At 43.1% G+C, this 14,967-nt stretch overlaps 1 protein-coding gene across 1 annotated transcript in view; it reads left to right on the top strand.

The window, feature by feature from the left end:
• The first annotated feature begins 933 nt into the window (after nt 1-933).
• TMEM200A (transmembrane protein 200A) overlaps nt 934-14,967 on the top strand; it is a 78,033-nt gene continuing 63,999 nt past the window's right edge. Inside the window, exon 1 of the mRNA XM_003898192.4 lies at nt 934-1,536. The gene's annotated coding sequence lies outside the window, so the exon portion shown is untranslated. The remainder of the gene's footprint in view (nt 1,537-14,967) is intronic.

Here is a 14,967-nt window from a genome sequence, read left to right as displayed (position 1 = left end):
GTCACTTAAAACACATCCAGGGGACACAAGCAAAGCACATCCCCTGCCCATGCGGCTGGCCTTCTCTACACAGGCCTGGTGGGTGGTTGGAATATCCGGTAATTAGTTTTACATGAAACTTTACTTACGGAATTGGCCTGCATATATACAGTCAACACTGTCTCTGCCGAATTAGAGACGACACATTTCACTCTATGAACAGGACACAGTCTCCACTCACTGGATGTTTGGGGTCAGGGAGGAGTAACCTGAACCTCCTCTGGCTTTGATGTTTGGAGTTGAACATCTGCACTGCTCATCGAAGCCCTCCGTGCTTCAGTTCCCACTGTGTTCCATTCCCCCCGCCCATGGTTCTCGCCCCCCAAGCCGTTCTCCGGAGTCCCTTTCTGGGCCGGCGGGACGCGTGGACGGAGCGGGCCTCGGCCGCGTCTGTTCCGGCCAGGTTTGACTTCGCTCGCGCAGCGCCCGCGCAGCCCGCCAGGGGGACCCCGGCCCGCCGGGCTGCATCTGAGCAGAAAGCGTTCGAGGGGCGTGGAGCCAGGGTCCTGCGGCGCCTGCTCCGGGAACACCCCGAGTCGGCTGGAGCTCCCCAGTCGCTCCAGAGAACTGGGGGAGCCGGGTCCGCGGCTCTGGAACCCGTAGTCCCGCGGTAGCGAGAGGCGGCCCCGCGGGTGGGTGTGTCCGTTTCCGCACGCCGGCCTTACAGCCCGGGAAGAGCGCCTGGAAGCGGGTACTTTGTTCCCAAAGATGGGTTTTGTCTGCGGGTGATTCGGGCTCTCGAAGTGCAACTTTGTGGCCGGGGCGCGGATCGGCCGGCCCGGGCTCCTGCGGAGGGAGGAGCGGATCCTGTCTGCGTCCTCCAGGAGGGGGTGGCAGGACTGGGGTTTCCCACAGGTTTTGGGGCGGCGGCAAGATTGGCACCGTACGGGGTCGCAGGCGCACAGCGACGCCCCTGGAAGCCCGCCCCGGCCCCCGCCCCCAACCCGCCTCTTCGGGGCTTTGTGGTGTGAGGTTTGGGGCTGGGATCCATCTGGAGCCTAGCAGAAAACTTTTCCCTTCCCATCCCCGGTCCCTTTTGTCTTTCTTGGACGCGGTGGCGGCGCCGCCTGAGCGGCGACTCCCTCTCCCCTGCCCGGCTCGCTGAGCCTGGTGCCCTCCGAGGGCAGGCGCGCCTGCACTCTGCGTCCGGATGGCGGAGGCCCTCTGTGAGCACTGGCAGCAGCGCGTCCCATGCCCGGAGGCCGCCGGTGCCCCCCCAGCGCGGGCATAGGGGCGCCCCCACCCTCCGCCCGCTTGCACCCCTTGCCGCCCGCCCCCTCGCCTGACTCATCCGTCCGCGGTGGCCGCCTGAGCCCTGGGATGGGGAGGGAGACCGCGGCTGCCCACGGCGGCCGAGATTCCCGCTGACGCCCCCGACCCCGCCGCCTTCTTCGTCCGCCTCCAGAGGCGCCCGACGTCCCGACAGCTCCTGGAGTGAGACCAGGACTGCGAACCGGGAGAGGCGACCCGACCCCCAGGGCCCGGTGCTCAGGACAGGTGAGGGGAAGGAAAGGGTGCTGCCGCAAGTGGGGAGGTGGGTGGGCGGCCACCGCAGCTGAAACCGGGCACTTCTTCAGCCCCCTGCCCTCCTCTCCGCTGCAGCCTCCAGAGTTAGGTAAACGCTGTCTCTCCTAAAGTTTGGGAAACAAACCAAGTCCGCCACCGGGTCGGGACTCCCCAGTGCCCGGAGCGCGAGAGAAGCTGTGCGGGGCAGCCTCTAAGAACCCGGAGTACTGGAGGGCCTGGCTGGGTTTCTCCAAGCAACACCCTCCTTTGTCTCGGTTCCTGAGAGTCAGCATTCTCTGTAATGTCCACAGCGTTAATTTGTGATTGAGCAAAGTATGGTCAGGGTTTCCTAAAGCAATATTTGGATGCGGCAGAATCTATACGGGCAAAATGGAGAGGCAAAGCAATTATTTGCAAAATTCAGCACTACTCTCTCCCTGTAGTGTTGTCTGTAAGAGAAAGGACTGAAGGCTTCTAAGATTTGCTTCATTAACCATTCTTTTGCTATAAATTGTTCAAGCCAACACTTCATGTTGTGTAGGCGCAAGCTCTCTGTATTTACTGCTGTTTGATTTAGAGAAATGTGTGCGTGTGTTTGTGTGTGTGTGTTTTTATGTAACAATTCATTGTTCAGTATCTGGCATTGGTAATGTCAGAGAGAAAGGCAGCATATACATGTAATTGACTAATTGTAATCAGCCCCCGTCCACCTTAGTCTGGTGTATTTAAAAACTAAATATGTTGGACTAAAGTGTCTCTTGCCTTGTCTCTTCTGAATACCTTCAGAAGTAGTTATGGACAACTGCATAGAAAACATTTCAAGAATCGATAATTATTCTTGTTTGTGAGAAAGAATATTGAATTCTTGGTTTTGCAATCAAACCAAGTTCAGAGGCACACTTTCTATAGGGCTGTATGCATAAATATTACCAGAGGTTGTGAAAGCTATTTACTTTGTCATTTCTTGAATCGTGGAAACACTTACAAAAAGACCTTCAGTTTGTTATTTGGCTACTGATACTAGAAAACATTATCATTTTGTGAAAAGTAGACTTAATTTTGAAACTTTTAAAACCTTACTTTATTTTCCCACTGTTTACCTACACAGAAGCATGTGGTTGTAGTTTCATTCTTTTTAAACACCTCAAGTGAAGAATAGAAGTCCTTCTAAACAGAAAATAATGCTTCCATTAACTGGAAACTGTAGTTAAATGCTTTGACAATTTAACGTTGTGATTTTTTAACTGTAAAACATACACACTGAGAATGATTTTTAATCAAGTCCTACTAGATAGCTCATAATTATGAGATAATTTAGCTATAATTTGTAACCCTGGTTATAATTAGCTTTGTCTCTAGGCTGGGAAAGCCTTCAGTAGAGTTGTGTGGGAAGTCCCTGTATGTAATTTCCAGCCAGTTAGCATAGAAAGGATTCACCTGTTGCCTTTGAGGCAGGTCTAGGTCAATGTGTATAGTGTCTAAAGACACGCATAATCAGAAGGGATTCTTCAGGAAAGATTATTGTAAAGAGGGATGGCTGTACTTGTTATTTTAACTTAGTGGAATTTTTTGTGAAGCTTTTGAATACTCCAAGAGTTAGATTGCTATATTTGGACTTGTGTAGCTTCAGAATTTTGACAATAGCTCATTGGACAGAAAAGGATAACTACTGACATATAGAGGGAGCAGATCTGAACTGATTGGTTAAATACTCTACTTCTCATGATGACTCTTAGCATAAAGGAAAGAAATTCATATTTAGCTTAGAAAGATAGATAAGAACAAAGATAAAAGCAAATGTCACCTTTTACATTTCTTAAGCAAAATTAGTAGAGGATAAAAAATAAGCCCTTGTAGTCATACACATTACTTATCAAATAGAGGGTAGAATTTAAAAGAGGAAAAATAACTTGTGTAGCGACAGAAAACTAAACCCGCAATGAGATGGACCTCATGTTCTTAAGGAATGTATATCTGATTTACGGTTTTATCAAGCAGATCCACTTGTTCCTGGACTTACACTATGTTTTGTCTGCTGAGATCTGATATGTGCTCAAAACCTCAGAAAACATCAGTGAGTGCTTGTTGTGGTGTCATCCTAGCTACCCCTCCAGGCCTTTTCTATGGGCTTATAGGCTGATGGAGAGGGGACTGATAAATATACCACAGATCACTTGGCAGCTGAGGTGGTCTGAGAGCAGCAGGGGACCAGTGCAGACTGGGAAGCAGTATAGTGTGTTGCAAAGGGACCTGGATGGGGAGTTGTCATCTTGACTGAATCACTGATTAGGTGGCTGTGGGTACGTGGGTGAGTTCCTCTGCCTTTTTGGTTCTTGGTGCCCTTATCTGCAGAATGAGGGCTTTGGACTGGCGATCTTTATGTTCTCTTTTAAAAATGCTGCAAGGCGAATTCTGGCAGAATTAAAGAGAGACAGAAATCAGTGTGTGTGTGTAGGAGGGTGGTTTGTAGGGTTTTGGTCAAACGAAGCCAGGCTGGAGCGTCTTGCTAGTTGTATTGAATGGGAAATGGCAAAGAGAAGTAAAAGATGTCTGGCCTGGGACATCTGGCCTAACATTGATTATGTGAATTGAAAATACATAATAAAATAATAAAAATACCAACTTTCAGTTAGTACTGGGTGGTTTTCCATGAATTTTCACAAATGATGGCGATTGATTTTCATGACAACCCTCAGAAGTAATTAGAGCAGAAAGGTGATGAAGCCGGGACTACTACTGCAAAGCACATCTGCACCAGGATGCGCCACTGCCTTTCTGCAGGATTTGTAGAGATAGGAGAAGCTAAAGCTCACTTTGGAAACCCTGAGTACACAGGGGAGAGACGTAAGGTTAGGGTCAGATTTTAAGTGAAGTTGAATTTCTGAGTAAGAATTTAGGTTACATTCTGGAACACAGAAGTCTCCAATTATAAGCTCAAGACTTCCTGAAATGCCTTGAATTCTGATTATTGATGTTTAATCTGACTGCTCTTGTTCTGTGCCCGCTCCTCCCCTAAGGTCCCCTCTTCCCCAGCAGGAATTCTGGGGGTTTGACTACCACAGAGTAATTGATAGGACTCTTCCAAGAGCTTTTAGTGATGCTGGAAAAAGGAAATCTATGTATTTCATATAAAGGCGAGGATTCTGGGGCCACTGTATCACTAACTGATCGGGTGTGTTCTGCAAGTTGTGCTTTGGAAACTTTGTCACCAGAGGTGAAATTACACAGAAGGCATAGAAATCTAGCAAGCTGTAAGATGAGCGTCTGTACATTCCTTCCTATAGAGTCCTAATCACTCTGCCCTGAGCATGAAGTACACCAAGGGGGGACAAGTCCCCGCTTACCACCCCACTCTGTTCACTACCCCACTCTGTGTTCATGTAGAAGGGAGTTACTCAGGATTCATTTGCTTGCATGTGTGAATATTTAACTAGGTAAAGCAAGAAAGGACTTATTGGCTCATGTGACCAGAAAGTCCTTGCTTCTCTCTGGGTCAGCTATAGTCTGAGGCACTCTTTTTCTGAGTATGGAGAAAGATGACTGTGGGTAGTTCTAAACCCACATTCCTGGGCTTTTCATCTATGAGAAAAAGAGGTCCTTTCTCTTCCAGGTCCCATTTTTATAAATCTCCTTGAAGGTCTCTGATTGGCCCTGATCAGTGGTAATTGAATTGGTCTCTGCGTCTAGCAGAGAGTGCTACTCTGATTGCATTGGACTAAATCGTGTGCCCAACCCTGTGTATATGTGGTTCTGGTGCTGGGATGAGGAGGAGAAGGCTGGTTGGGCACTATGATAGGCAGTTCTGTCAAGATTACATAGAGGTGTGGTTCTCCCCAAAAAATAATGCTGCCAATCAAAAACAATGTGTCTATTATTGGGAATAATTCCTTCGTTTTTTGGGACAGCCCTCTGCACAATGATCTGGAGTTTGCACATGGAAGCATCTCAGATGCCAAGACTATGCATATCCCAAAAGTGGGACCTTTCTCCCAAGCAAGGTATAGCCCAGTTATGAAATAATGCCCTCATATTTAAACTTTATTAAAAGGAGGATTGTTTCCAGAATACTATTGAATGGGAAGCCACCATTTATTTATATCTATGTACTTCTAGCAAATACACCTGTGTCTTATTTCCAGCCCAGAGATTTTGTTTCCAAAAGCCCTGCCCATCTAGTGATGATGAGATTGGAGACCCCCTACTTTGGCCATTGTAGAGCCAGTGAAAATTTGAACAGGGAGCTGAAGTGATTAACACAGGACTATTGTTTATGCAAATTCATTGGGTTGTTGGAAATGGGCAGAGGGGAGTGACAGGCACAGATTAGGATTATCATTTAGGAGGCATAAGATGATAGGTTTCCAATTAGAGTATTGTCAGCAAGAATTTGTGAGCAATATTATGAAGTTCTTGTGAGGTTATATCGCAGGGTGAAGGAGAATCTGTGTTGACAGAAGCATTTATGCAATGAAATAGACCAGGAGGATGTAGACTAGGAAGTCAGCCTGGGCCAGTAGGTGAAATGGCTGTGCATGGTAGATAGGTTAATAGCAAATGGATTGTGTAGACAGGAGGCCTATAGTCACCATGAGTGCTAGGGGCATGCATAGAACTGACATTTACCGAGGATCTACTTAGTATGGTAGGTTCACGTTACATACTTTAAAGTTATTATATTAATGGTATAGAAATCTCACAATAGCCCTCCAATGAGAGAAAACTCAAAGTCAGGGAGGTAAATAACTTACTGAAGGTTATGAGGCCATTGGACAGTACAGCTGGAAATCAAATCCTGGCAGTTGGACATCAAAGCCTTGCTTTAACCACTATGCAAAACTACCTCTCAGCCTCAAGGTCAAAATCACTGTATCAGGCCACACTGAAGGACCAGCTAAAGGTTGGCCCTTCTGATAGGAAATGAGAGTACCAGAATTCCAGGTCAAATAGAAGGCACAGAACAGAAGTTATTAGGGTGAAAGCACATGGCATTCATGTTCAGAGCCTACCTGGACAAGAATGTCAAGGTAAGACATTCTTGGAAAGGAAAGAATATCACATGCATCGATTCTGGGTTTAGGGTTTGGGGTATAGCAAGGAAAGGGAATGGGAGAATTATCAGGAAGTCGAACAGATGGGCAGATCAATAGAACAACTGGGGTTTGATTGTTGACCTGAGAACAGGAACTCTACCATCTGCCATGGCTTTAAATATCCTTCCTGGTGTAAGTCGATAGGAATATGGAATGGGCAGCTCCTCAGAGGGAGACAGGATTTTATTAGTTGTCAGGCACTGTCAGGGAAAGGAGCTAACATTTGTAAGGCCATGTGCCTTAGATACGTAATCTCACTAAATCTTCATTATAAGTTCCAGAAGGGTAAATATTATGCCTCCCCTCCACCACCACTTTTCTTGAGCCAGGAAATGGAGACTCAGAAGGTTAAGTGACTGGCCTAGGCTCCTGGAGCCAGACTGGAAAGTGAAAGAGCTGGCATGGAACCCAGATCTGTTGGAATCCAGACCTCTTCCTGGATCTTCAGGGAGTCATCTGGTGCTAGCAGGACAAGGTCAATATCAAGTCTGAGAGATGGAAATAGGGAAATCAGCAGGGGCATATAGTTGTGAAGGAAGACAGTAAGCTAACTTTTAGACATCTGTGAGATAAGAGCAGACTGTCTGAAGCGAATTGTCCAGCAGGATTATATCCAGCTTTGGCAGAAAACTTAATAATCTAGTAGGTTTTTTTCCCCTCAGTACAGGATCTCTATCATTATGCAGGGTAGATACGTCAGCGAGTCAGATGTTTGGAAGGCTTAATTTAAGTCACTGATTTCAGTTCAAGAGAAGGGACCTCTGCCAGCTGCCATGGCCTGAATTTACCTTTATACATACAGATACTCTGCCCTGAAATATGAAAAATTAAGAAGTAGATACATATAGAGAGGGAGAGAGGACACTCGCTAGCACATGCTGAATGTAGTAGGTTCATGAAACACACTGTAGTTATAAAGCTGTGTACTTGAGGATGCTCTAAATAAAATGAGTTACTAGTAGAATGTGAGTGACATCATATCGTTCCCCAACAAATACAAAGTCAAATTTGTATCTGCTTAGGTGTGTGACTGATATGTGTGCAATCAACTGTGCATATATGTACGACAAGAGGAAGGGGAATGAGAAAGTGTATAAAAATAGAAGTATTTATGAGAACCTTGTAGCCTATTCGGAGAGGTAAAACAACTATGTATATAACTTTTAGAACAACTCAATAGAATAATATGTAAACAAATGATTACGATGCTTTGAAATAAAGCTGGTAGAGATATGGAAGGAATATTAGAGGCTCATGACACGAAAGCAATGCTGAATAAGAGTAGGCTCTTTCTTGTAAATAGTGAGCTAATCACAGAGGTGCTGATAGATTAGCAACTGCTGGGGAGAAAAAAAAATATTTTCCTTTTGAGAGTCAACATCTTTGGGCTTAAATACAGGATGAATCCAGAGAATCTCAGTACTGTCTCTAAGCTGAGGTTGGCATAGGAGAGACACAAATTTTGTTTCCCTTGGCAAAGTCAGTCAGATCGACTTAGTGAACATACATGTGCAAGTATTTGTCATAAAATGGAGTTAGCATTTCTGAAGAGATGTTATATTTTCTAATCATGAAGGCGATACACACTCCCAATAAAAACCTTGGGAAATACATTAAGTGTAAAAAGTCAGGGAGAAAATTTGCCTGTAATCCTGTGACCCAAAGGCACTCGTAACATTCTGGCATTTTCTTTCTCCTTATTTTTAATGATTTTTTCCATATTGCTTAATAGCGTATTACAACCTACTCTGTTTGCTTAATCTTATGTCTTAAATATTTTCCAACTTCTAGGCAAACTTTATTAATGTCAGTATAATATTGAATTATGTGGACATATCATAATTTATTAACTAGTCCCTTAAAATTGGACTTTTAGGCCATTTCCAAATATTTGGTATTATAAATGGCACTTTGATGACTCTTTCTTCAAATTTCAGATTCTCTTTTTAGTGCATAAGGGTTATAAATGCATTTATATTCCATTTTATATATGTTTATCAGATTACTTCTTTAAAAAAGATTCATGGAACGATAATTCCTGGGTCAAAGGGTATGAAAATTTCAGGCTCTTGATACTTAATGCCAAACTGATTTGCAAATAACTGAAGTTATGACTGACAGTGCATGGAATTACCCTCCACATGCTCTCACTAGGTGGTTGTTTTTATTTTTAAATTTTAAAAGGGTACCATTTTGAAAAAAGGAATAGTTTATGCTAACTGCTGATTTTGTTCCTTTGTTACCCAAATCTCCCTTTTAGAATGTAGACTGTGTGAGATATTGTGATTCATTTCACTGTTTAAAATTTACTTATAAGTGTTTCTGAACATGCAGATAGGGGCCCATGACAGAAAAAAGTAGCTTGTGAATGATTTTTTGAAAGCCAGTGTTATACACATCCTGTTTGGGGACTCTTCAGACTCTACTGTGGGGCAGCCCATGAGAGAAGTTGATTGATGTAGGTTGAGAGCCCCTTTTTGCAGAGCTAAACCCCTGACAGCCCCACCTCTGTAGCCTTGGATATTAGGTCCTAGTAGTCATGGAGTGTTCTAACTGCGTTTTTCACTGGGGCTGTAACCCAAGTGAAAGTAGGCCTGTATCTGTTTTGTCCATGGCTATATCCTCAGCAGGTGACCTTAGACCAAGTTTTGCTGGGAGGTGGAATCTGAAATGCCTGAGTTTGTTTATTTTATTTATTTATTTATTTATTTATTTTCAGACCGAGTGTCGCTCTGTCACCAGTCAGGCTGGAGTGCAGTGGCATGATCTCAGCATACTGCAATCTCCACCTCCCAGGTTCAAGCGATTTTCCTCCCTCAGCCTCCCGAGTAGCTGGGATTACAGGGGTACACCACCACGCCAGGCTAATTTTTTTGTTGTTGTTGTTATTTTTAGTAGAGATGGAGTTTCACCATGTTGGCCAGGCTCGTCTCGAACTCCTGACCTCAGGTAATCCACCTGCCTCAACCTCCCAAAGTGCTGGGATTATAGGCATGAGCCACCTCACCCAGCCATGAAAATGCTTGAGATTTTTCCCCTAGAAAACTTCCGTAATGTTAGTCACTGATTGCCCAGAAACAAAGTTCCTGAATTTTGAAACTTCTGGTTTTACTCTCCTTTCCAAACAAAATTCAACCACATCACAGTACCTAGTTTTATGGCAATGAACTTTGACTTATTCCAGAAGAGGAATTTGGATCTTACACATACCTCTGCGGGGTATTTTATTGTCTAAAAACACTTATAGAGAGTAAAGAGAACTATTAAACTTACTGTAGCAGTCGATTTGAGGTGGTTTTTGAGTGCCAGTTTCAATTTTTCCACAACTACTATATTCCTACAAAAATAATTTACAACTAAAATAAAAAAAGTTTTGGTTTTCTTCTAAAAGTTGAAGGATATTATTATATTGTAATAACTCTATTCTCCTTTACAGATCTCAGTCAATAATTTTGAACAAAACTATTTTTGTTCATTTGTTCAACAAATGATAATTTAGGGAGATTCATTCAGTAGGTGCTGTTAAATTATATTTGTGACTCATTTTGTCAAATGTGAGACAGAGCTTCTTACACAACAATAACACAGAACACTGTGTAGGAATTCATGCCTTATACATTTGTTTACTTATAAGACACATAAAAGCTCTTATGACATGCATTAAAAAGTAAACTTGGCTCAGGAGAAAGTTTATTAATTAATAAAGGATTCATTAAATATTTGTGCTGCCAGCTGGGGATCCAGTAATGACCAAAACAAAAAGTTATGGAGGAGCTTACATTGTAAATGGAGGAGACAAACAGGAAACATATAAATGAGCAAGGCAATTTCTGGCAGTCAAAAGTGCTGTAAGGAAAGTAAAGAATCTGATGTCATAGAGAGTGCATGGGCTCATTTAGATCAGCTGGTCAAGGAAGACCTCCCTTATTTGAGGCATTTGAACTAGAACCTGTGAGAGAATAAGGAGCCAGCCTCACATATTTGGGGAGGGGGCATTGGAGTAGGTTTTATACTCAGTGCACTGGAAAGCCATGAGAAGGTTGCTCTTTTGGAGCATGATGTTTGAGGTCATTTATTAAAAATGAGTGTTGAGATGAAGAATGTGAAGTATTACTTCACTGTAATGATGATATTGGTATTGGGAGCAAAAACAACGCTCACATTAGAGACTATATGTAGTTATGGTCAAGATATATCATGTATCACTATATGGTTAAAGACATTTCATATACAGTATGTCTACCTACAAAGGGGTTTTAATATAAATATAACATGTAAATAGATTTAATAAATATATAAATGTAACTAAATATAAATAGCAATTTCAAAAGAATATATAGAGCTTAGTAAGTCCACCATAGAGTTTTTGTTATTTGGAACTTGTGTTCTTTAACTGAGCCTAGCATATTGACTTGCACATTATATGCATTTGACAAATGTTACTGAATTAACCATATGGAATATTTTACTTGTAAGAAAAAAATCAACCTAGGATAGAAAAATCACATTAATTAATTAATTAATTTTCACATTTAATTATTATCACATTAAATAATTATCACATTCAATTAATTAATTAATTATTTTTTGAGACAGGGTCTCACTCTGTCGCCCAGGCTGGAGTGCAGTGATGTGATTTTGACTCACTGCAACCTCTACCTCCTGGGTTCAAGCGATTCTTGTGCTGGGACTCCACAAGTAGCCTCCCAGGTAGCTGGAACTACAGGCACACATCACCATGCCTGGCTAATTTTTGTATTTTTAGTAAAGATGAGATTTCACCATGTTGGCCAGGCTCGTCTTGACCTCCTGACCTCAAGCAATCCACCTGTCCTTGGCCTCACAAAGTGCTGGGATTACAGGTGTGAGCCACTGCACTCAGGAAAATCACACAAAACAGTGTTTTTATGAAAACACTAAGCCTTTTCTTTGAAAAAAAAAAAAGGATAATATGTTCTTTGTACTCTAAATATTAACAGTAATTTTAAATTGTATTCAAAATACTAAAATTGAAATATTGAAAAATAAAAAATACACAAATATAATCATCTTCCTCACATACTTTTTTTTTCTCCCTGGTTAAGTAGAAATCTCTGGAAAGTCCACATTTTATATAAAGATTTTATTAATATCACTTGGTCTTATCACACTTCACTTGACTTGTGGAAATTCCTTATTTATTTTGTGAGTCTCCCAATTCTCAAACTAACCTCCATTCAGAACTTTTCATGCATAATTGAATATAAGACAATAATAACATATAACTAATGATGCTTGTTAATGAATATTTAGCTCAGTGTCTTCTGGGAGATCTATCCAAATATACTTATTAAGTCATCTGACATTCATTGTGTGCATAGTAAGTGCTGGCCATTGTGTTCTATGCTAAGAGCATAACAAGCTTTTCTCAAGAAACTCACAGGCTAGAGAGCCATTGCGTAATACTCTAAGTACTTAGCACAAGGGAAAGAGTTTTGCAGTAAGATGCTATGTGGTACTCCCTGAGTCTACAGTGGGGTGGCAGTAATGAGGAGTGAGATTGTGAATTAATTCAGGAATTCCTTTAGTCTGGTATTTGGTTAAGTGATTTGAAAAGACAGATTACAAAAAAGAAGTCACAGATAAAAAGGCAGTACATGCCATCCATCTCCAACTAACAAGGCCACCTGCACCGCAATTCTCGTTTCTAGAGATATCACCCTAGGGATTCCCTGTTCTCCTGCCCCAACTGCCCAATCTCATCTGTTTATTTGGCAGGAGACCTATCTGGCTGCAGGCCTCTGGGACTTATTCCTACCTAGAGCCCCATCAACCCAGCCCTCCCTTCTTTATCCTCCTGCACGTGGGGCTACATATTGACCCTTTGGCTTCAGAGTACAGTAACCTAAGCTGTTCCTCCAAGTCCTCCTGCAGTTTTGGATTGGAAGAGGCCTCAATCCTGCTGCTTTCATTTCCAGTAGAGCCTCACTCATCTATTCTTTTATTTATTCATTCAATAAATATTTTCTGAGTACTTACGATGTACTATTTTAGGCACTGGAAATGTAATCGGAAACAAAACAGAGTTCCTGTCTTTATGAGCCTTATATTCCAGCTGGGGAAGACAGACAGTACATGTATAATTTGTTGTGACAAATAGTAAGAAGAAAAATAAAGCAGAGCCCAGGGACTAAAAACCATTAGGATGGGGTTAGAGTAGCATGGCCAAGGAAGGCGTCTCTGATAAGGTCTGACATTTGAGCAGAGACCTGAATGATGTGAGGGAAGAGATCATTAGAATATCTGATGAAGGAGTGCGCTGCGGGAGGAATAGAAAGTGCAAAGGCCATGAGGAGTCAGTGTGGAGGGTGGGAGTTGGCTTGGACTGTGTGAGTAGCATTAGCATAGATTAGAACAAAGCAGGGGCTCACAGAGGCTGTTGGGGTCACAAGGAAACTTTGGACTTTACTCTGAGTTGTATGGGAAGTATCTGCTAGGAAGCTAACCTTTATCAATATAACTTTCATGTGACCACATGATTTCTAAGAATATTTAATTAGAGTTCAGGCCCATCAGTGGGGGTTTTGTTGGGCCTACCCCTCACTTTGATTACTAGTCTCAGAAGAAATATTCAGTGAGTAAAATCCCAGGTGTCTGTGTCAGTTATAGGCCTGCCTGATGGGGCCTGAACTCAAATTCAATGTTCTTAGAAATCATGTGGTCATGTGAAAGTGATATTAATAAAGATCTTGGTCAGGCACGGTGACTCACGCCTGTAATCCCAGCACTTTGGGAGGCCGAGGCGGGCAGATCACGAGGTCAGGAGATCGAAACCATCCTGGCTAACATGGTGAACCCCCATCTCTGCTAAAAATACAAGAAATTAGCCAGGCATGGTGGATTATGCCTGTAATCCCAGCTACTCAGGAGGCTGAGGCAGAGAATCACTTGAACCTGGGAGGCGGATGTTGCAGTGAGCCAAGATCGCGCCACTGCACTCCAGCCTGGATGACAGAGTGAGGCTCTGTCTCAAAAAAAAATAAAAAATAAAAAATAAAAAAAAGATCTTGAGTAAGAATAGCCCAGAGAATTCCCAAGCCTAGGGAGAGATATTTTACTTTGGATGGCATCTTAGTTTATTTCATGCTTCTGTAACATGAATATCACAGACAGGGTAATTCAACAAGAAAAGAAAAGAAAAGAAATGTATTTATCAAGTTCTGAAGGCTGGGTTAGTAGAGTGCTGGCAATATCAGTGTGCTGGCAACTGGTGAAGGCCTTCTTGCTGCGTTATCTCATGGCAGAAGGACGAGAGCATATGGGGGTTCAACTCATTCTTTTAATGAAGAAACCATTCCTATAATAACTAACCCACTCCTTCCATAATGGCATCAATCCATCTATGAGGGCAGAGGACTCGTGGCCTAATCACTTCTCAGAGGTTCCACCTCCAACACTTTTGAATTGGAGATTAAGTTTTTAACACATGAAGTTTGGGGGACACATTCAAACCACAGGAGGTGTGAACAAAATTTTGTTGTTGATTGAGAGCTGTGTGGAGAATTTTTCAGACAACACTGTGTTAAATTGGAAAAAATTACAATTTAGAAAAGGGGGAGACTTTCTTTCTCATAAAGGGTTACAGCCTGTGGGGTGGCCATTCTGACAGGCTGGGAAGCATAGCTTCTAGCCAGAAGCCAGAAACAGATACTTAGAGGGAGGAACAAAAGGAACAGGAATTTATGCTGAATGTGGTGGCCAAATGAGCATATTCAATAAGCCATAGGAGAGTCATAAATATTAACGAAGGGAGAAATGTGCGCATGCGCAATTGAGCTTCATGCCTCTCCATGGGTCCCACCTACAAAAAATGGTGGGGTTAACACGATCTGTGGATGGATGGACTTTTCCACCCTCCAATGTCAAACAGTGAAGCAGAGGATACAACAACCCTTACTACGCATTCTGCGTAGACTGGCCAGAACCAGTCGGTGTGACTAGTTAGGACATGAGTTCAGTATGGGGCACACTAAATTTTTTTTTTTTTTTTTTTTTTTTTTTGAGACGGAGTCTCGCTCTGTCGCCCAGGCTGGAGTGCAGTGGCCGGATCTCAGCTCACTGCAAGCTCCGCCTCCCGGGTTCACGCCATTCTCCTGCCTCAGCCTCCCGAGTAGCTGGGACTACAGGCGCCGCCACCACGCCCGGCTAGTTTTTTTAAAATTTTTTTAGTAGAGACGGGGTTTCACCGTGTTAGCCAGGATGGTCTCGATCTCCTGACCTCGTGATCCACCCGTCTCGGCCTCCCAAAGTGCTGGGATTACAGGCTTGAGCCACCGCGCCCGGCCGGGGCACA

This window comes from Papio anubis, chromosome 6 (assembly GCF_008728515.1).
Source record: "Papio anubis isolate 15944 chromosome 6, Panubis1.0, whole genome shotgun sequence".
Classification (NCBI taxonomy): Eukaryota; Metazoa; Chordata; class Mammalia; order Primates; family Cercopithecidae; genus Papio; species Papio anubis.
The sequence above is the reverse complement of the archived record's forward strand: the minus strand, read 5'-3'. Positions and strand labels throughout refer to the sequence as shown.